The following is a 24,072-nucleotide window of genomic DNA, read 5'->3' on the forward strand; positions in this document are numbered from 1 at the left end:
TGTTTAGTCTCCTTTCTATAGTGAGTTGCATTATTGTCAGAAGTTGTAGACCAAAACCAGCCTAAACCTACTTAAGTAGGGAGTGAATGGTAGAGGTTCTACTTCCGGCAGTATGACTGAGGATTTTCCAGAATTCATGAAGGCCACAAATCCTCAGATTTGGGAAACATAATGGGTCCCATGCCAAAAAACATAATAAACAATGTTATAGTGGGACCACAGATCACCAAGATAAAGCGATTTTTAAAAACAACTAGGGACAAAAATTAAAATATGTAAATCAGTTACAAAGGGAACTCTTAAAAAGCTGTATGCAGGGACGCCTGGGTGGCTCAGTGGGTTAAGCCTCTGCCTTCAGTTCAGGTCATGATCCCAGGTCCTGGGATTGAACCCCACACCAGGCTCCTTGCTCGGCAGGGAGCCTTCTTCTCTCTCTGCCTGCCACCCCCTGCCCCCACTTGTGCTCTCTCTCTCTGACAAATAAATAAATAAAATCTTTAAAAGAAGAAGAAGAAGTTGTTCTGTTCACACCCTTAGCTCCTCTCTAATAGGAAGGAGAGAAAGTCCCTAAGTGTTAGTGCCCCATATCATGGGGGAGACCTTGACTGGATTTTTTAATCTTTTGCCCACTTGGACCACTTATACCAGAGATGAGAACACTAATTAATCTGACCTGGCTCAAGTGCCCAGCCCAGTGGCAGTAGAACAAGACTTGTTTTACCAATTTGGTAAGTGAGCTGTGGCGAGTTTAAGACTATAACATGGATTATGATGGTCTACCATAACCCCATGTTTGGGGCTGGAGAAGAACAGCTCATCAGTAAGGTGGCTTGGGTTTATGCAGGGATTGCATTATGATAAGAAGGGGTCAAATGTACACTGTAGGCAAAAATAGCACATGTCCCCACACTGCCTGTCAGTTCAGGTCCTCTGAGAAGCAAATGCCAAAATGGAAATCAGGATGCAAGAGATTTATGGGGGATACTTCCTGTGAAGAAAAAGGGGAGAAGAAGCATGAACAAGAAGAGGCATCTTCAGAGTGGCATGCTGGTGTGACACTTCCAAAAGGAGAGAAAAGGTAGAAGTGGGTTGTGCAGGGAAAAGCTCAGTCTCTAGTGCAGCTCTGAGCAGGCTGGCCAAGCAAGAAGGAACCCAGGGCACCCACCTCCCATTGACCAGCCTTGTGTGAAGTAGGACGGCCCCGCTCTACATCTCTGCTGTGCTCAGCTGTTACCCGAGAGCATCCCAAGAAGAGTGTGGCCCTGGCAAGAATGCTATGGCAGACCTTGAATATGTGGAAGCCAGAGGTATCAGCTAATCACAATCCTCACAGGAGATTGTCTCCCTGAGAAAGATCGGAGTCATGCACTTCCACGGTGACCACACTGATGTCAAGAGTGATCCTGGCTCCTGCTGAAGGATAATCACATGGTTAGCTCAATGATGGGGCTGAGAGCTGAAGATAACATGTTCCACTCCTACGTCCCTGAACTTCCCATTAAACCATACTTCCCCAAAGCAGGTGCTCCTGCTGCTTTGGAATCTGCTTCTTGTTTGGCCATTCTGTTGATGTGCATTAAGAAGGCTAAGCTTTATCCTGGGAAGGCTGTCATTCCTAAGACAGAGACCCGATTAAGAAGCCAGAAGGAAAACTGGTAGAGCCAAAGCAGTAGGAACCATGATAAGTCCCCCTCAGCTGCAAGGTGATATGTGAGCACGTTAAAAATACACCAGTCTTTCCTGATGTTACCATAAATCTTGAAATCTTGTCCAGTTAGAATGGACTTCCCAGAACCATAAAACAGTGACACAAACAACTCAATATTGTTCAGTTTAGGAGCCCCTTAGGTATATTCTTCCTAAACACAAAATCTCCCATCCAACTTGTCTCCACGATAGGATTAGATTTATAAACTTTATATTACCAACTGGTTAGACAGCAAGAAATACATCAGCAATGACACAACCACCTGCAGAGCTCAAAATTCCGGTATTTGCTCCTCCACTGAAACAGGAGCTGTATGCACACCCACCGGTGTGGCCAACACACAGCTCTGCCTCTGCCCACCAGCGGGAGCCGGCAGTCACACCAGGCGTGTCCATGTGTTGACAAGAAGAAATATCATCATTTTCTTTAAGTTGGAATCTAAGGCATGAGAAGAAATGCCTTTGTGGTGTCTAGCCAACCCTGCTCATCTTTAAATATACCTGAGGCCTGGAGTTGGTCATGTGCATAAATCATACAATATTTAGTGGCTACTGACCCTGAAATTCACCCAGTTCACTGCTTTCCACCCATGACCTGGTGGTGCTTTGAGAGAATTTATTGCCTATGACCAGGCCTGAGGATGGAGAAGGTAATCACGATAAAGGGAAGAAAGGGAAGGTGATGCCAGTAAACATGTAAGCATACTGCACTACCTTACTTATGAGGTGGATACATCCATTTACCAAAGGACGAATCCTTCCAGATATCTAGATATAGTTATCATAAAAGTCAATCAGGTAAACAAATGCATTTATGAGATGCACACAGACCCATCTACTCAATACTATTTTGTGCACAATCCAAATAATCTTGCATTATCTTGATTCCAAGTTCATAGTCAATTACAAAGTGCCATTTAGAGGGGATCCTTAGGGGTAGGGAGTCTTAGAGTGATTCAGGGTGATAGCTGACTGGCTGGCAATGAGGTGAAGGACAAAGCAAACTTAAACACAGATCCAAGAGCTGAATAAGCAATAAGATCTAGAATTTGTAGTAGAACATTAAATTCTGAGCATTTCAATACTCTTTGGCACTTCTTATAGTGATGAAATTGCTACCATGAATACTACTACATCTAACAATAATTATAATAGCTCACGCAGAGTGCCTACTCTATGCCAAATATTATTCTCAAATGCTTTTCATGTGCTAACTCATTTAATCTTTTAATTCTAAGGGGTAGGCATTATTATCCTTGTTTTACCAATTTGGTAAGGGAGCCGTGGAGAGTTTAAGTAACTTCCCCAAGATTACAGGATTCCTGAAAAAACTATATTACCTTCAAGTAAACCCACTTCAGTTAAAAACGGATTTGTCACTGGGTGTTACATGCAACTGATGAATAACTGAACTCTATATCTGAAACTAATGATGTTCTATATGTTGGCTAATTGAATTTAAACTAAAAAAAAACAGATTGTGCTATTTATTTAAGATACATGTCTATCCAAGATATTTACAAACCATCACTAAGCTAGCAGGCTTTAGCTCACTTTAACAGACATTTACCTGTTTACATACTCTGTGTCATTTATTGAGCCAGGTAGCAGAAATTCACAGTGCTAGGATTCAGTTCCACTCCTCTAGCGGATGTCTTCCATGGGCAATCTGATTCACTGTCATGCCAATTTCTCTCTCCCTCCTCTCTCTCTCTCTGCTTCTCACTGTGTGTGTGTGTGTGTGTGTGTGTGTGTGTGTGTGTGTACTAAACCTAATACTTGAGAAAATGATCCCAACTAAGGAAAGGTAAACATGGCAAACACATGTGCTTATTTGTATTTTTGTGTCTATATAGGTTACTTCCGTCTCACTTTTATATAGTTGCCTTTATGTTTTATATGGTACTCTTATAAAACTATGAGAAAACAAGGCCACTTCCAGGGGAGAAATATGATAGAAAATTGAAGAATCTTCCCCAATGTCACCACTGATGAGACAATGGAATATTGTATATCTGGCAATACTGTAGTATGTGTGGCCTGGCTTAGAGCCTGGGTTCTAGCAATGTATCTCCTTGGTGGGGGTTTCTAGCCACAAGACAGGGCAGGGAAAAATAGAGAAGGTGCCAACTGAGTGGAAGAGGAGGAAGAGTGAACTATGTCTCATTTCAGGACATACGCTTGGCCACATAAGACCACATCCACATGTACACCCCTTCGCAAGAAAGAAGATTTCTATATCTGCACAATATTATCTCAAAGGGCTGGAGCAGGGGTTTCTACCTGGGGCCCACACTTCTCCCCAAGAGATCCATGGGCAGAATTTCAGTGGATTCTTAAACTTGTTGAGGAAAAAAACGCCTTTTCCCCCCAATAACTTTAACTGCAATTGAACATTTCTTTCATTATAAACGTAGGCAATAAGCCACAAGAACATTAGCAGAACTCATGACTTTTCACCAGTAAAAATCAGATATTGCCCTATTGAATTACAGTTATTGTCGATATTTCAAATTCTTTAAAACTGTTGTAGTTATTAGACCTACGATCCCACATTATCACAGTTTCCTGGGCAATATTGCCAGATTGCTTTTGGGCAACCCCAATCCAGGTATCATTCAGACACCAACTACTAGTTACCCAGACATCTGCAATGAATTCTCTCTCTACAACTGTTTGTTGATCAATATGTGGAAAATGATGAGTCATTTTCATTATGTGTTACTGAACAGTTTCGGATATAAACTGTATCAAAGATGTTGATCTAGCCAAATATGAGCTCATTGATCGCAAAAGTGAGATCTTACTACATCAGAGTCTAATTCAAAAGTCCTTGGAGAGTTCTGGTATTCCTTGAGAGAAGACTCTCCTGGCCTTTTAATACCATCTATGGAAGTTTTCATTCCAAATGCCTCAATATATCTCTGTGAATTGGGATTCCCACACTTGCAACCATCAAAACAAAAAAATCAACATTGACTAAACGTGACATGCATGTTGCCTTGACAAAGACCACCCCACAGTTCAATATTCTTATTCAAGGCAAGCGACACTAGACAAACTTCACATGTTGATGGCTCTCTAAAAACTCAACTTCTAGCTTGCTTACATGTTTAATGTGTTATTTTGCTCTTTAACATGTTCGTAACAGTATCACAAATTTTAATTAATTTTTAAAGGGAGTTTATTTTTTTAAGATTTATTTATTTATTTATTTATTTATTTATTTATTTATTTATTTTTAGAGAGAGGGCAAGCAGGCAGAGGGAGAGAACCTCAAGCAGACTTTCCACTGAGTGCAGAGCCCCAGTTGGGACTCGATCTCATGACCCTGAGATCATGACCTGCGCTGAAACCAAGAGTTGGTTTCAACAACTGACTGAGCCAACCAGGCACCCCTCAATTTTAATTTTTTAAGGTTATGGCAACGATTCCAATCAAATGAGTTTCTTTTGTAACCCTGTATGGTTAATTTTAAGCATTCAAAAAATATTTTCTTCTGAAATCTATCCATAGGATTCACCAGGCTGCCAAAGGTATCCATGGTACAAGAAAAGTTAAGAACACGTCGGCTAGGTGATTTTACAGTAACCAGGACGCCATGAGGCGTGGGCGATGGAAGAGTACCTAGATGTTCTTGAGGTACATCATGGGAACGGTTGATTCACCATTACCTTTTATTTCACTGTAATAGTAAGTAATGTGTCAGGTGTTACAACAAATACCCCTAAATGTCAATGGCTTGGCATGGTATAAGTATGCTTCTTGGTTATGTCCCAGTACCAGGAGAAGGAACAAGTGAGCAGGGAAACCCTCTTCCACGCAGTGTATCAATGATTCTGGATGACAGAGCCTGTGCCACTTTTAATTCAGGACTTTCAAGTTTTCCATGGGTATCGACTCAGACAACTGGCAGAGGAAAAGAGCATGAAGAAGTACAAATGGAAGGTTTTTATGGGCATATTCATGTCCATTCACAAGCCAGAACTCAGACACGTGACCTCAAGGAACTGCAAGGGAGCTGAATGTCTTGGAAGAAGACACAGGTTTGGTGAACATCCAGCCAGTCTCAGCCACTTGGTCCCACTCGGAGAAACACAGGTTACAGCCACGGTATACATTCCGTCTCTAAAGATAGCACCACCTTGCCTTTGTTTACCTCACAAATTATACATACAATGGTGTTCCACAAACCACTTAGAGTCACCTGGGGAGCTTCTTGAAAATACAGATCCAGGATCTACTACATAGGAAGCCCTCAGGGTGTTTTTTAAGCACTCAGATATAGAGTGATAAAGGAGATGACCTAATATCTTTAGTAGGGAATAATATCACTACAGGGAAGTAGGCGGAAGAGCCAAAGCAAGAAACTCACAAAGAGACTGGATGAAGGAGTAGGAAGTTACAGCAATGAAGGAGGCGTTCCAAGAAGGAGGCAGCAGCCAACGGCATTGAATGCCCCAGAGATGCAAATGAGATAATAAAGACAATCTGCACAGCTTGTGACTTCATTCTAAGCTGAGATGTGTGTTTCATTCTTTTTCAAAGAGACCTGATATGATCAAGCCTTTAGGACAATAACTCTGGTTAGTGGTGCAGGTACTTTTTGACTTTGAAAGATTGGGTGTGGGAACCATTTACTAAGATATCAGGATGGAGGAGATACTGGTTTTGGGAGAACAGGATGGGTTTGGTTTGGAGAACATGCTTCAGGTGTCTCTGAGACGATCAGAAATGCCTTTGCAGACATGATCAGAGCTCAGAGCTCAGAAAGGAGATGAGTCTACAGTTTACAAGTTAGGTTTTATCATCCCACCTCTGGTGTTGGGCTATGAACTTGAACAAGATTGTCCAGAGAGAGAATGTGTGGTTGGAGAAAAAAGTGGGAATTATCTGTGTGATTCAAACATGAAATGTTCATACAATCAGAGTGAAGGTCCAGGCCAGTGCCTAGATGACATGACACGGAATGAGACAGTTATTCAACTGGGCTGCAACTTTCAAAATCTCTGTTTTGGATCTCTGTACATATTGTACAACTCCTCCTTGCTCTTCCTGCTCTTTTCATTTCAAAGAATCCACCGGAGAAGCTATGGGAAAAGTTGGCTTAGGTATTACTCCCCTCCCACTAATGGGGAATTCTTTTCCCTTTTGACTTCATTTCTTGGTAAAAAGCATTCAGTGTTATGTTTCTTTTCTTGGCTCTTTCATTTCCAGATAAGAGACACCGTGCCCCATAGACAACTGTCCTGCCTCCGGTCTCCCTGTGGACATCCTCCTTTCCACCAACCCTGAGATGGACACTTCATGGAGGAGGAGAGAGTCTTGCACAATCATGATCAAATGTATGACTTATTTTTAAACTAACAAACAATCCTTCTGACTCCCTCAGGAGACAAATTCTAATATTTCCAAAAGAAAGGAGAGTCAACACCGCGGGCTGGCTCCCTGGGATATACTGTAAATAGCCTCCAAATCAGGAGTAAAGAATGCAGTTGAGTTGGAAAGAACGAAGACAAGGCCCAGAGAAATGACCACGTTGGCTTGTTGTTTTTCTGAATATGTGTCCACATTGGCGCTGTTCAGCCTGATGTCGGCAGAATATATTTATCGCCTCACACAGCCAGGCTCTGTCATGTGCAATCAGTTGACATCTGGGGGCTGTTTCATGTTTCTCTCCTTCATCTGCCCTCACTCAAGCATTGGAGACATCCGTTACTAAACCAAGCACGAAGAGAGAAAGCAATGATAACTAGGTCATCTCTTATATTATACCGCACATAGTAAAACTCTATTGAAACAAAGAATGAGAACATTCATTCATTCATTCATTCATTCACAAACTTATTTCCTGCCTGTGTGAGTCTCATGTGGAGGCTGGTTTCATTAAGGGGAAGGATTTAAACAGACAGACCTGTGAAAATGTTCAGGAAATCAAATGTTGGGGAAAGTGATAAGACAACGTGTTTGATTGTACCCTTTTCTCGTGTCATGTCAGGAATTGGGAGGTGGGTTTTTATTAACCATTTTCTACACCGCATATGGAGCAGCAGGAGTTGGCGCATAGAAGGGTGGGTCTTCCAGCTAATAATGATTCAAGAGCCACCCACCATGGGGGACAGTGGCCTATATGGCAGCCAACATAGGTTCTTGTATCCTCTTGGCAGGTCTGCAAGGGAAGTTGATCCCTGATGCAGAAACTGTTTTATTCAAGGAATTGAGGTTTAAGAGTAAGGCTAAAAAGTCTAGAAGTCTAATGCATAATGAGCAAATATCCAAGCTTCACCCGGAGTCAAACTCATCCGGGTTTTTTTGGTTTTGTTTTGTTATTTTTTAATGCCTGAATATAACCTTCCCTGGACCTAATAGATACTCTTTAATTCACACCTAGAAAATCACATGTTGAATTTTCTCCAACAACTGTTTAAAACCACCTCATTTTTTTCTAATTCTTTTCCAGACTCTATCCTGATCATTTTCTAGAAATAGTTTAGACTACTTGTTTGCTAAGATCGAGGCCATCTGACGTGGGTTCCTCTTGCCTCTCTCTTTATACAGCAGAAGTTGGTGTAGTTTCTCACATCTTCTTCTCTTCATCGTTGGAGGAAGCCCTGCCCTTCTATCAGATCACAGCAAGACCCCCCATTTACCCTCAGAATCCATCACTTCCGCCTTCTCAGGGCCTTCCCTCACCAACTATTCCTTCTCTCCCTTTCTCCATTCACTCCCTCCTATATTAATCATGTTTGAAATTTTATGATGTTTTGACATTAGGTGTGTGTAGGGGGTGGCTAGCAGCCAGGGAGAGACTGCCCTTCCCAGAACTAGTTAATTCCTAGAGCTAATAAACAACTTGCCTGCAAACACACCTTTATCATACAAACCAAGGGATCCTGAGTGCTCCCCACCCCCACCCCAGCCACCTCCTTCATCTAACTCACACGCAGCAAGCCAGCATTTCCCCTGCCCTGAATCAACCCTGGGCCAGGTACCAGGCTGCTAGAGACTGCTTCTACTCCCAGAGTCCACAGACATCAGTCCAAAAAGCCAGTCATGAGCTGCTTCCCCTGCCCTGCCTCGTCTTGCTCTCAGAAAGCCCAGGAAAGGCTCTGGATTATAATTTCTCACTGCTTCTTCTGCCTCCGGGAAAAACCTGGTGCTTCCCTGTGTGGCCTTGTGTGGCATGGTGCTCCCCTTGTCTTGAATTGTATGTAATAAGCTTTTCTTTCAATGCCATTGGTCTCTCTGTACAGGCATCTAGTCATCTCCATAAATTAAAACCCCACAGGTACATTTTAATACAGCCCCCCCATCCTTCTCTTCCTCCCTCCCACCTTCCCTCATTTTTTTCCTCTCTCCCTCTGTGGGTCCTTCTCTTAATTTATTTTATGTATTTTATTTAAAATGTGATTGTTTTGGCAAAAAATGCTCCAGAAATTTAAACATTGAAACAAACATAGAAAAATGTACCAGAAATCTTATGATCCAGAGAAAAACACTGGTGACATTTTAGTGAACATCTCTCTAGATATATCTTGTTATCAATACACAAACAAACATATGTATATTTAGGTATATTTATGTATATATAATATTATATATAAGTGGGATAATACTACACATCTTCACTCAATAATACATGAACAGCTTTACATTTAAATAAATAAAGATCCATGTCATCAACTTTAGTAGCTGAAGAAAAATTTAGATATATCACAGTTTATTTTCCTAATTTATTGTGTATTTGTTTCTATTTTTTTGCCAATTTAAACAATGCAAGAGACATCTTCATTTATCTATATTTCCACATTTATAATCTATCTTCTTCGTGTAAAATCCCAGATGTGGATCTGTAGGTGAAATGATATAAAACTTACACCTACTAATATGAATTATCAAATTGAACACCACAAAGACAGCTATATTTTCTATTTCATCCCCCCAAATAATGCACAATAGTAATCATTTCTCAACTCTTCATAAAAACATTACTCTCAATCTTTTTAATTGAATCACCAATCCAGCATGCAGAAAAAATTCCTTTATTTGAATATCTTTGATTAAGATATAATTGGTTTTCTTTTGTATACTGATCATTTGTATTTCTCCTTGTATAAATTATTCATTTATATTCTTTGCCTCTTTTTCTATTTGGTCACTCATTTGTATTTTTAATTGTTCTGTAAAGCTCTTCGGGTGTTCCGAAATCTGTCCATGTCAGTCACGTGACTGGCCAACAAGTTTTTCTGCTTGCTATTTTCTTTCCAATCCTATTCATTACTTTTTGTTAAATAGAAGTTATAATTTCTTTTTTCTCTTTTTTGGGGGGGGCGAGGGACAGAGGAGAGGGAGGGAGAATCTTTTTTTTTTTTTTTAGGATTTTATATTTTATGTATTCATTTGAGAGAGAGAGAGAGACAGAGAGAGCACACAAGCAGGGGGAGAGGCAGGCTCCCCGATGACCAGTGGCTTGATCCCAGGACCCTGAGATCATGACCCGAGGCAAAGACAAATGCCTAACCATCTGAGCCACCCAGGTGCCCTTCCGCCTTCTGGAGAGTTAAGGGTCCAGAGCTACTGCATTGCCCCCCTTGAAAGAGCAGAGCATGTTACATATCCCTGCCACCCTTCTGCCCAGGGAGAGAGAGAATCTTAAGCAGGCTCCATGCCCACCTGATGTGGGGCTCCATATCACAACCTTGAGACCATGACCTGAGCTGAAATCAAGAGTCAGATGCTTAACCCACTGGGCCACCCAGGCGCCCATTAGGCTCAGATCATGATCTTGGGGTTCTGGGATGGAGCCCTTCGAGGAGCCCATGCTCAGGGGATTCTCTCTCCCTCTGCCCCTCCCCCTGACTCTCTCTTTCTCTCTCTCAATAAATAAATAAATCTTAAAAAAAAAAGTTGTCATTTCTAATGCAGCTCAATGTATTAATATTTTTCCTTTTTGGTTTCGAGCTTCCCTGGAATTCTTAGACAGAATTTCTCAGCGGCTACGTTATAAAGTATCTTCAGTGGTTTCGAGTTAACAGTGTGATATTTATCCAGCTGGAGTTTATTTTGAGGTGCCAGGTGAGTGGGGCCCTCCTTTCCCTTCCTCCTTTCTTCATCTTCCAGCACATGACTCTCCACCTTCAGAGTCATCTTGGTATAAAAACCCGAGGTTCATCTGAGATCCTTCACTTCTGTTCACCCCACAAATCCAGGGAGTAACTTAAATAACCACAATAAACTTCTGGGTTTTTTTTTTTCCAGACTTTATGAAGTGTTCCCACATCTATTATCTCACCTGAGTCTCGCCACAACCCAGGAGGGATTAGATGAGCATTCAATAACACACACGAGCGGACATTGCTGGGGAGAAAGACAGGGAGGCCTGGGAAAGCTGTGACTTCCTCTAGATAGTTCTGAGTGAGAAAAACGTGCAGGTCACCCTAGAGTCTGATTCCCAAAGCCACACTCCTTTGCTAACAACTCGTAGCTCCCGTACACACACAAGTTCCTCTGTTGTCCATCTCTGTGCATCTTCTCTTCTCCATCCCTAAGACTCCAGTACAAGTTTTTATTCTCTCTCAACTGTGTTTTTTTCAGGTGTCCCCACTGCAATTTATTCATGGTCTTAGATTAATCTTCCTGGATTACAGTGCTATTTGCACACTTGGAACTCTTCAGCCAATTGACTATGCCTTTGCCAAGGCACGTAAAGACCTTCAAGATAGGGCGTCAGTCTGTCCTCCACTTTCGTCTCCCATTAGTCCTCTGTATGGACTGTGGGTTTCAGGGAACGAAGTATTGGGAAATACTCGAACATGCTTCCATGCTGCTCTGTACCCATGTCTTGTGTTGAGCCATGAGTTCTTTTTACAAGAACTACTGTCTCTCCTTTCTCTCCTTCAGCACCCTATCCTGCCTTGAGGCCCCGCCCAAATTCCACATCCCTCACGAAACCCTTCCTGGAACATTCCAGTATTCTTTCTTTCCCCTTTAACTTTCCCTGATCCTTTATCTGTGACTCTCCCATGACTCATAACTTTCTCCTTCAGTTTGTGCCAACATCGTACTTTTCTTATCGGACTGTGGACTTCTTGAGTTAATGGATCAACTCTTCCTTAAATTTTTATTGCCCATTTCCCAATACTTAACACAGTGACTAGCACAGGTAAATATCTGAAAACCAATTAGTGAGTGATTAGCAAACCAACCATAAAATGAATGGACGACTTTGGATTACTTTGGGAAGCCTCTATATTCCCAGGGATTTTCTCCTTTTACCCCTTTTGCCTGCCCCAGTGCCCACCAACACACACTTACCTGGTGACTAAAGTCTGCCATCTCACCAACAGAATGCCATGATTTCCATTCATTACTCTGATCAGTGCAAAAGGTTCATGTCCCAAGGGGTGGATGCCCACATTTCTCAGAGAAATATTGTAGTATCCATGATAAATGAAGGACTCAAGAGTGGAATTTCCCCCAGTTTGAGGATGGCTGCATGTGGAATAAAACAGTGTGCCCCCTAAGGCTGCAGGAGTGGTGGCTGAAGGAAAAATTGGGCCAATTTGGAGGCACTAGCCATTGACTCAGGACCCCTCTGCTTTGCAACTCTGTGGGTCAGTTTTACAGCCTTCAGATTTGTACATATGAGGGTCTCCTCCTTTGTGCTCTCTTCCCGCCTATGACAACCTGTCTGCCTTCTGGAGAGTTAAGGGTCCAGAGCTACTGCATTGCCCCCCTTGAAAGAGCAGAGCATGTTACATATCCCTGCCACCCCTCTGCCCAGGGAAGTTCTTGTCCTTGAGAGGGCCATCATCTCTCAGAGAAAAGAGGAGCACTCGTACGACATGTGGAAAGGATGGTATGTTCACAAAGAAAACTGACAAACAACATTCTCTTGCCCCAAAGGCAAGGCATTACTTTAGAGAGGGCTGAGTGCCAATTTGTTATAATTGAATAAATCAGATTTCTAATGTTTAATAACAGATGTTCTGGCTACAACTCATGAAATCATTTAATATTGCTTTATGCTCTGGTAATAAAAAAAAGTCATCTGGCTCCACTTGGCCCAGGTTACATATCTTCCTCAAAGGGTCAAAATGATTTGATGCAGTTCTTGGATCAAAAGGGTTGATGTTTTCTGTATGTTATGGGCTGTGGACGGGGTGTGCTCACAGAACAGGACAGATGCTGGCATAAGACAGGCTTTGCATCCAATGGCCTGAGGTATATCTCTGACCCTGAAACCTGCCCTCACTCTTGACCTTGGAGAATCTGCACGCTACTCTGGAGGCTCACTCTTTCCACTCTTCATATTTCCCACACCAGGCAGCGCCGGCATCCGAGGAAGGCTAAAGTAGGTTGACCAGCCACTCTGAGTGAGCTTGGCAGGGTACCAGAGCTTTATGCCTACAGCCCCAAAAGGGAGCAAATAAATAGGAATGACCCGACTCTCCGGGAACAAGCTTCACAGATGAGTTTGGATTAATCTGGAGGTGGGGAACAAGGGAAAATGTGCCTGATGAAGGCTAGTAATAAATCAAAAGAACTTGCAGCATGGATAAATGATGAATTGCCAAGATGACTCAAATATTAAAATAACCAAGTTAATCAAAAAAGATCTTTTAAAGAAGTTGATGATAAAACAAGGGGATTCCTTATCCTCAGAGAAAATCTAAGGGAAAAATTAAACAAAGGCAAGCGGAGGTCAAAGAGGGAGATGGTGGGATAATTTAAGCATTGCTTGAGAAGCCAATTGAAAGGAGGTAAAGGAAGAGCCAAGGCTATAAAAAAAAGGACCTTTGCTACACTTCTCAAGGAGAGTGATAATTCCTTCCAGGGAAGCATGATGTCAATACTTAGTAAAACAAAAGGCAAATTCTGAGCTACAACATAAACACCATGCTGGATAACGAATTCTAGAGAAGCATACCACATGCACTCATGGCATCCTGGAGGCAAGAGTTCGAGGTAGACCTCACAGTCAAGTTCACACACACACATAGGACCCAAAAGCAGGTAGGAGAAAGGTAGAAAATAATCTAGGAATTGCTCCTGAGGTCTTCGTCCTTCTCCCCACTACCGTGTGCCCATGATACCTGTCCCGAGGAAGCCCCTTCCCCTCCTCCATGCCCCCAAAGGAAATGTCATGTTTAGGCGCTCACTCAATCCCGCACTGCAGTGCCAGACACTGGGTCAGATTCTGCGGATCTAGGTACATCAGGTGCATTCTGAACCTGCAAGTATCTGACACCTATTTGGGGAAACCAATGTGTAAATGGACAACCACACACACCAGGATAGAACTGTGTGCAAAGGAGTGGTGGTATCTCAGAGGGGAGATGAAAACTGGGCACAGGGTCCAGCCTTGCATGAAGCCTCTGGGGAGATGTCCTACTGCCCCCAGAGGTCCAGCCTGGTCCAGAAGTCCATGGCGGGCAGTTAGTCTGTGGTTCTTGCTGGAAATCATGCTGCTGGATCAGAATCCTTGTCAAGGCTGCCTAAGCATGGATGGAGAATGCTTGGTGGTCATCTGGGGAAAGCGCAGTGACCAGGTTTTCTGAAGCAAATGTTAAGGCACATTGCCTGAGGAGAGATCGTGGGCTATTTCAGGATCCCAGGGATACCATGAAAGGTGTAAGAATGTTGTGATCCCCAGGGCATTTCTGTTTATGCAGACAATCGATATGCAATCGATAATATTGGTCCCCAAGCCAGTAAGGTGAGGCACGTCAGAGAATCAGAATCTCAGGGCCAAGAGGATTAGAAAGAGTCTCTAATTCAACTTCCTTAATGATAGATGGTGAGATTAAGGCTTAGCAAGAACTGACTTGCCAAGGCAATGGTTGGCCAGTGGTAGAACCAAAAGTCAGGTTTAATGTAGCTCTGTTTTTTTTCTGAAAGGCAGTATAATTTCATAATCACTTTTCAATTTAAGTAAAATTTGTGAGTGAGATGAAATGCAAGCATACAACCTGTTTCTGTGTTGACATTTTATATTAGTAAAGTTTTTAATTTCTTTATCTTAAAACATCTTGTTTTGGAACTTGCGGCCCAAGCTCTAATTCTCTTCCCGCCATCTTACCAGGATCAATGCGGGGGTGGAAACAACTTACTTCCTCCAAGCACAAAAGTCAAAGAGATGAGATACCTCAAGTTACATTGAGTTTGAGAGTACTTACAGTCCCAGATATTCAAAGAGAAACACAAGCCTATGTCTGCCAGAGCTTAGGGGATCCCATGGTGCCAAAAACCCACTCCAATCACAATCCAATCTAATCGCAGTCTTGCAAGCTGATAGCAACAGTGATGCAATACTGAGATCATTTGTTGAACACTCCCTGCCCCTCAAGGACTTCAGGCAGCGCCAATGAAACACTCAGCAGCTTCTGCCTTCTACTCACCTCTGAAATGCCCAGCTACTGGCGCCGGTGAGCCAAAGTCCTATGTGTCTGGCTCTCCATGTTTAAGGAGCTCAGAGCTGGAGCATCATGGGGTGAGCGGTGGTACAAGCTGGAGGACTGTAAAGGCTGCCCCAGGGCAGCGGAGTGGGGCTGCCAGAGGAGGGCAGAGCTGCTCCAAGACCCGCTGGTTGTGGAGAGTGGCTGATAAGGGATAAGCATTGACTTGGAGAAAAACATTGGGAGTCACTGGGGTCCCTTGCACTAAAATTCTGGTTCTGCCACCAACTCTGCATGAGGTTAGGCAAGTTCTTTACTATAGTTCATTGGTTTTAAAGGCACATTCCCACCCACCCCATTTCAAAAGTCTCTGAAATTCCAATCTGTCTTGCAACTGGCGGAGTCTTACAGTTATGATTATCGAAGTTTTTTATTTTCTTTTGTGATGGTAAATTTTAAAATGACATACCTTACAACCAGTAGCATTTCACATTCAATAACATTTAGTAGTATATCTCATCTTCTGTTTATAAGGTAAAAATAATATTCAATTAAAATTTTAATATTTGAGGTTTACTGTAAAGGTTAGATTATATGATGTTAAAAAAAGCCATTTAGGAAAGTATCCAGTAATCTAAGAATGGCCTCAAATGGTAAATGTAGATGCTAAATGATAACTCTGTCTGCTGGCTGCTTGAGCCAGGCAGGGTCTGTTCCCAGTTTTCGGTTCACAAAGATTACCTGGGAAAGTCGAACAAGAAAAATAGCTAATATCTGTGGATTGTTGATTTAGTGCCAGGCAGCGTGCCAATTGATTTCATGGGTTTTACTTCACTTTGTCTTACAATGCTCTAAGGATACAACGTCAAAGATCACACCTACCTGTCAAAGATCCCACAGTTAATGACAAAATGAGGACTTGAATCCTTTCTCTGTGACAACAATCCATGCTTTCCAGCATCGAGCTGGGCTTTTCCATGCATCCTAGAAAACTGGATTAATATGTTGGAACAAGGTGTCAGGAACTGGATGAGGACTAGCCCAGGTATTATAGGAAAGAATCCTGCAAACGTGCCTAACCCTCACTCAACCTGAGATGGTTCCTGGCTCCTCCTGGTGCGAAGCTCTCACCGTGACAACCTCAAGTAGAAGCAAAGGGGGTGGGGAAACACCCTCGGGGTCTTGTTACAATGGTTTGAACTCAAACAATCTCCCGATGGCTTCTCTGGGCCAAGGCCAACTGCAATGGTGTGTTCCTCACAAGTAGTCTATTCCCATTTCTGGGACTCCCTGAGGTGTATTCAATAATGCACTCCTCATTCTGAAGCAGATGGAAAAGTGTTTAAAAAGGTGCCAGGTTTATTTATGGAAGCATGAGATTGAATTTAAGAGATGCGCTTTGCCAATATGAAATGTGAACTCTCAAAACAGGAAGTGTGTTTTACTGCCTATTTATTTTATTGCCGTATCAGCTGCCCAGAGCCTAAGAATCCTTCCTCTCAGGAATTATTTATTTTCTAACTTCTGAACCAGAACATCTTGACCATCAGCCCTCGAGCTCCTTACTGCCAGATTTCCAACTACAACCATGTGCCTTGCTGTCTCTCATAGGGGAGCCACTGAGGCTTCAGTGAAAAACATTTGGACTCTCTTATCTTGTACTGACTCTTCTTCTTTTTTTTTTTTTCATGCAAGTAGAGATGTTTCAAATAAGTTGAATCAAATGACCAAGAGAATGAAAAATTTTTAAAGCGTCTTAAGTAGTGGAGGAATTATGGAAGTTTCTCATATAGCTCAAGCTACTCAATAATCAACATTCTGCCATTACCACTGAATCATTTTGAAGAATTTAATGGCAGAAAATGAGTATCTAGATATACATAATCGAAAAGCAGGCTCGGGGGCTGGGGGAGTCAAATTAATTTGTAATATAAAAAAAAAGACAGAGCTGCTGTGTAAGAGTTCTTTCACCTTTTAGGAAAACCCATCCCAGTCTAGTCCACTAGAATAATCTAGACGGTTTTAGTCTGAATACTCATTTTCACATGAGTACTTGACCGGCAAAGCTCAAGCCCCTAGAAGCTCTCTGGCAAAAGACATGTTACAATGGTGCCATCTTCTGGATACTCTCTGAAACACAGCTTTGCCTCTCTCTCACTCAAAACTCTTCAATGGCTCCCTATTGCCGACAGAAAAGACTCTAAAATTCCCGGCATTCAAGGCCTTTTACGATCCAGCACAAGTTTTTTTTTCGGGTCTCCTGACACTCCTTACATGGATATTATGTGCCACTTCACAGTATAAATTCAGAACTTCCTGCCTCTTCGATCTCAAGCCCAGCATTAAGTCAATGCAATAAGCCAGTGGAGAATCACAGAGCAGCTGAAGGATTCAGGGCCAGAATCCCAATAGGAAAAATGTGAGAAGGTAGGTAGGGGATGTGCCAATATCCAGCAACCACATTGTGGAGGACACCACATGTTCATAACAACCTGAAGACCATTCCACTCTGTGGTTATTTAGAAAGTTAAATAGCAGAGAAGTGAGCAGTAGGAAAACAGGAAAGAGCATGATCACACACACAAAACATACACCCTAAAATAAACACGAGAAAACAGATGGCTACATTCACAAAGGATCAAAAGGTGCAAATTAATGTCAAGCACTATCATGTTAGTTCATCAAATTTAAAATGACTGGTTGTAAAATGACACCGGGCCGTGTTGGTGAGTCTCCAGAAGATAGATCACCTCCTACCCCTGTGCAGGGTAGCATTTCTGCAGGGCAATTCGTGAATACTTGTCACAAGCCTTAGAGATGCGCATACACTTTTATCTAAAAATTCTTTTAAAATGTCTTTAGGATATTATCACAGTTTTATTCAAGCTATACCCATTAGAATGATAACTACCACTGCAACATTAATTGTGATAGATAAAAAGCTGAAATACATTACATGACTAACCACAGGATATTTGACATATTTGATAAATTTAAGTAGTCATTACAATTGACATGTGACAAAAATGCTTACCACATATATATTGTTGATATTCTCATATTGAGTGAAAAATAGAAGACTGAAACCTTGCATGTTCTATTTTTGTTTTTTAAATATGTGCATAGGACAATAATCAGAGTTTCTCCAAAATATGAATGATGTCTTCTCCAGGTGGCAGCAAAATGAGGGTATTTATTTTCTTTTTCTGTTGTAAAGAGCCATATATTTCTTACATAGTATATTTTTAAGAAATAAGATGATTAAAAAACAATAAAAGTGAGACCCATATATTAGGTTGTATCCATACATAATTTTCAATTTGACTGAATTCAACTTGTCATAGTTTTTGGTTTTGGTCAGTGCTTACTGCAGTTCAAGGTCTCTGGGATGCTTAATATCCCTCTTTACCAGGTCCCACGCGGGGGTGGGTATAGTGAAATGATGCCTGAACAATGCCAGGTAAATACTGCGGCTGAACAGAAGCATTTTGGAAAGCAACAAACATACCACTATCGAGAGCCAAAAAACTGTTATGTATTTCAACCTGATAATCCCATTAGAAGGGTTCCATCCTAATGACGTCCTTCCCTCGACAGAAGAAATGTATTCATGCCTCAAAATGTTCATTGCTGAGTTATCATTAATGGTGAACAGTTTGGAAACAATTTAAAAATCCAGTTATAGGTAGCGGTTAACTAAATCCTGGGATATACACTCAACGACAACTTAAACTCTCGGGAAGTTACAGAGCAGGATTTAAATGCCTAGGACAAGACGGTGAGTGAAAAGTAAGTGGATTAAGATGTAGATGGCTTCTCGTGATCATGACCCATAAATGAAGCCTGCGTGTGACGAAAGAGGAAAAGGAAACACGTAACACAACAGTGTTGAGTTCCGTTGTTTTTTATTTGAAATGAAAGAAACCTGCACTAAGGGTTGCAGATCTCTGCCTTGGATGTGAGGCTAGAATGCAAGACCCACAGTTGTCCAGTGTGATGGAAAATTGAGAATCTAAAGGTGGAAGCAAGAGCAGAAGCGCTTCAACTCCATGGACGGCGTCCTAAGCGAGTCTGCTCGTGCAAAACTCCATCCTCTGGTGGCTTTCTCAAAGGATGTGTTTTGTCTACTAAAAAAATAATAATAATAAAAATAATGATGTCTTAGCTCTGATGTCTCAGAGCAATATGCAGGGCTCTGACCTCCCACCCCACACTCTTTAACTCAGTGACTAGAGATTTTGTAACAGGAACTTGGATATTCAGTTTATATAACTTAATCCGTGTGTAATTTTCTCGTATACAGAGACATCCTATTTTGCAGAGCAGTAGACCAACCCTCCCTAAGTGACCTGGAACACCTAGATCCAAACAAGGGAAGAGAGATTTTTAAAAAGAGACAAATTGCCCTTTAATTGAAGGAAGAATGAGCCAGCTCAGCGCAGCATTCTCCGGAACAGCAGATCCTCTAAAGACATGCTCCCGCTCTCAAAGAGGTTGGCCTGGCAACTCGCTTACACACTCCACTTGGGGAGAATTCTTTTCAGCACTGGCCAAAATGCCGATCCAGGTTTCTTTGCCTAGCAGCCCTGAAAGCTTGCACACATTTACAGAAAATACTTTCAAATGACTCTGGAGTTCTGCTTTATGTTTCATGTTCCTTTGAACTTATTACCTCTTTACAATGTCTTGGACTATTAGTTTGGGAACATTTAAAGTTAATGACTCTATGGAAAGTAAAACAACACTTTGATGTTGTCCAAGCCATCCATTTCTCTCTTTCATACACAGGAGGTTGTAGAAGCCTGGCCGATGCCAGATCAAGTCATTTCAGGAATAAATAACTTATTTGGGGGTCTATATGGATTGTTGCTTGGGGGAAAAGGGGATAGATCAGCTCTGGAATGTCTAAAAGAACCAGAGCCATGATTAATGAGGGTCAACTTTAAAACCCGAGCACACACAGATAGGATTACTTCACACAGAACAGAGTCTGTCTGACCCGGGCTTCCCCAGCAGAGCCCCCTGAGGTACATCATTCACAAACCCTGTTGGTTTCAGGGAGACACTGACAGCAGAAAGAGATATGGAAAGGACCTCCTTGGCCATCAGAGACAGAACCCAAGTACCATAAAATGCAAAGATAATGGCTGTTAAAGGAAGTTGGCCAATGTTTCTAGAAAGTCAAGATTCAAGCGTTTCAATATAGTGTGCTCTTCCAGAGAATAGTGATTGCAGTTTTTGTTTGTTTGTTTCTTATTTCTATAGGTAAGAGCTTGGAAGCTATTTGTGGGATGGATTTCTCTGCAATGCACAGGAGACTCAGAAGTGGAGGTGGTCCCGGGGAAGCAGAGAGAGAGGAAAGAGGGAGAATGGCTCATCTTAGATTTCTTAGATATTGACCAAATCTGAGATTTCTGAAGGAGAAACAGAAACTATCCACAATAAACTGCCTTATCTTATTGAAAACCCAGCAAAGAAAAGAACAGAGCTAGAACCTCTAAAACACGAGATCCAAAGGGTATTCAGCAGAAATCCTAGAACATCATTCCTCGTTCACCTTTCCAAAACAGCTAAATAAATGTTTATTTGTGCTAAAAATTGTGTTCAGTTGTGCATAGAAAACCATAAAATGATGCTTTCTCTCCTACAGCTTGTATTTAAAAACACAACTAATACAGATGGTGTCGCATCTAATCATTGGGCAAGAATGTGTTGAGTATCTACTATGTGTTTGGGGCAGATCCAGACATGGAGAGACAATGGCAAGAACACAGATAAGGTCCCAGTTCTCATGAAATTTGTATTTCAGGGCAAGAAGATAGGCAATAAACAAATAACAGCAAATGAAAATTGGTTCAGTTGTTTAGAGCAGTGAAGGAAACAGAGCAGAGTGGTTTGGCAGAGGGTGAGTGAAGATGGAATCATATAGACTGAGTGATTGGGGAGGAAGTCCCACTAAGGAAGAGACACTCCAGCCAGGACTGTTTGGACCGACCCATAAAGATAGGTAGGAGAGTGTTTCTAGGCAGGGAAACCACGTGCAAACCTCATACAGCAAGGCCTGGCTTTGCTTCTTCAAGAAGCAGAAATAAAGTCGCTGGAGTTTAGGTTGCAAGGAAGAGAGGGTGGAAGATTATTTCAGAAAGGTGCATAGAGGTGAGGCCATATGAAGACCTTTTGGATATAAAAAAGAGAGGGGGTGGGATAAGTGTGCCCAGATGGCTCAGTCGGTTAAGTGTTCTACTCTTGATTTTGGCTCAGGTCATGATTTCAGAGTCCTGAGATCGAGCCCCACCTCAGGCTCTGCAGCCTGCCTAAGATTCTCTCTCTCCCTTTCCTCTCCCTCTCCCTCTGCCCCTAGCCCCACTCTCCCGTCCTCCCACAAGAAAACCTTTAGCCAGGGTAGGGACTTCTCATTTTATTTCAGGTGCAGCAGAAAGCCATTGGAGAGATTGAAGCCCAGAGAGACATAGTTTACGTGCAGAGATCACAATTCCTGCCTTGCAGAGACTGGATGGTAGAGATAAGAAGGGTGGGAGGAGAGAACTAACTGGGAGGGTGTGAATGGCTCGGGCAGGAAGTGGGGCTGTGTGGACTAGCGGCTAATAGTGAAGTGTAGGGCACCGGGTGTGCGAGGCCGCAGAGCCGGCATGCCTGCAAAACCCGCGGTAAAGTCCGGTAGTGGTGCCATGTTCTGAAACAGGACTGGTGGGAAGGAACTGGCTTCGAAACGCAGTATTTGGGGGAAGCCACGTGAACTCAGAGCTGTGTTTGGAAGAGTTTAGGGAACAGGTGAACCTGAGCTGGACTCTACGAATGGGAAGAATTTGAGTGTGTATTTAATGACGAGTTGCTGAGATTGATTTTAGAGTGTGACTTCACCAACCTCAGCCATTAGGGACTTTTTATGTTTTTATTTTTTTGCCATATCCAATGTACTCTTATGTCGCAGGTTTCCCTTCAATTGATCCTCCTCTTTTTCCTTAAGTAATAATATTTTTTAAAGTAAATGTTGTTGGGTGGGGGATGGGGCAATTGGGTGATGGGCATGAAGGAGGGCACTTGATGTAATGAGCACTGGCTGTTATAGGCAACTGATAAATCACTAAACTCTACCCTGAGCCTAATAATACACTATACATTAACTAACTTGGATTTACATTTTAAATAATAATAATAATGGGGGGAAAAGTAAACATTGTACCAAGGAATTGACAGGCTGGAACTCCGTGAACACCGGATTGAGTTATTTGAACTCCACCCGCCACCCTAGTCTTAAAACTAGTGTTGTGTGCCTTTATTAGCACTCCCTCCCCTAAACCATGCCGTATAATCACTTGTGTCTTTCCCAAGGGCCGTAGTAGATTCTTTGTCAGAAAGAGAGAAACATATTTTTTGTTGCTTATTTTGCTATTGTTTTGGGGAGGTGTGGCACAGAACCATGTCGACTTCCTCTTCGCTATCTTCGTCCCGGTCTCACTTGGAGTCGGAGGTGTTAGGCACAGAGTAAGGACTCAGCAAAGATTTGTTGAACAAATAACTCTATTTAGATTATCTCGTGATTTGGATTTCTGGATTTCAAACTCTTGAGTCCAATCTGTTGGGGGTTGAATGGTGACTCCCCAAAATATATGTCCACTCCTAACCTGTAAATGTGACCCTATTTGTAAAAAGGGTCTTACAGATGTGATTGAATGAGGGGTCTCAAGATGTGATCGTTGTGGGTCATCTGAGTGGACCCTAAATCCAAAGACAAGTGTCTTTATAAGAAGAGGAGAAGACACAGACAGGGAAGGTCATGTGAAAACAGAAGCAGAGATTGGACTTACATTGCCACAAACCAAGGAACACCAGAAGCCAGAAGATACCTCAAAGCTGGAAGAAACAAGGAAGGCTTCTCTCCTAGAGCCATTGGAGGAAGCACAGACCTCCTGACACCTTGGTTTTGGACCTTTGGCCTCCAGGACTATGAGATAATATATTTCTATCGTTTTAAGCCACCAAGTTTGGGGTAATTTGTTATGCCAACTCCAGGAAATGAATATACAATCTTTATATCTAATTCAGTAAAGCCCTCAGTGAGGAGCTTCCTGCCCAGTCTAACAGGGCTAGGATTAGGGTCCGGTGAGTGCGGCACCCAGGGCACAGAATTTAAGGAGGCACTCACTCAAGCACGCACATGTCTCCTACCCCTGCAGCCTCAGGGATTACCCACGGGAGTCCCCAGAGGGGGTCTGCGTGTAGAATTCAAGACAAAGTTACAGGTATATTTTCAATTTAAGAGAGTTGAGGCATTGTGATGGGAATCAAGACACCTCAGTATGTTCATAAATGTTCATAGAGACCTCGTTAGAGACAACAAGCCCCCAGGAGAGTCTGTTCAGAGGGTTGGCTACAATTTCCAATCATTCAGACACCTCATTTTGAGAAAAGAATAAAGAGAAACCATCTCAGGCTGAATGGTAATTCTGTTAGCATTCCCCTCGATTCTCCTGGGTGTGCCAAACGACAGATGGCAACGAGGAGAGCTGCAGAAAGAGCAGGAATTTCGGAGTGTGATAAAGAGAAGCCCAGAAAAGTGTTGGATAGAGAGAAACTTAGAGATGAGAGCCCAACAATTGCAGAACAACTTCTACCAGCATGGTCATCAGTCCAAGTGGTGACTTGGTCCTGAGTTGTTTTTCCCCCAACTGCTCCCCAGTGAAATATAGCAAAGGATTCCTATTGACTCATTTTAGCAGACAAGCAAGCATCTATTTCTATATTTCTAGATTTTTTTTAAAGAAGTTAGAAATTCCTCTAATTGTCAATGGAGCTAGAGTTGCCATTGTTGTGGTTGAAGAGATTTGTGCTTTAACAGCTACTCAAAAAAAGAGATAAGCCGAAGACAGAAAGACAGTAATCCGTAAAATGAACTAGATGATCTAATCTCTGATTATTTCCTACACAATCTTAAATGGCTAATCTT

At 42.2% G+C, this 24,072-nt stretch overlaps 1 long non-coding RNA gene across 1 annotated transcript in view; it reads right to left on the bottom strand.

Annotated features, from left to right (window-relative positions):
• Window positions 1-24,072, bottom strand: part of LOC130543143 (uncharacterized) — a 134,458-nt gene that overhangs the window by 26,189 nt on the left and 84,197 nt on the right. The gene's annotated exons all lie outside the window — the stretch shown is intronic.

The sequence above is a fragment of the Ursus arctos genome, unplaced genomic scaffold (genome assembly GCF_023065955.2).
Source record: "Ursus arctos isolate Adak ecotype North America unplaced genomic scaffold, UrsArc2.0 scaffold_8, whole genome shotgun sequence".
In the NCBI taxonomy this organism is placed as follows: domain Eukaryota; kingdom Metazoa; phylum Chordata; class Mammalia; order Carnivora; family Ursidae; genus Ursus; species Ursus arctos.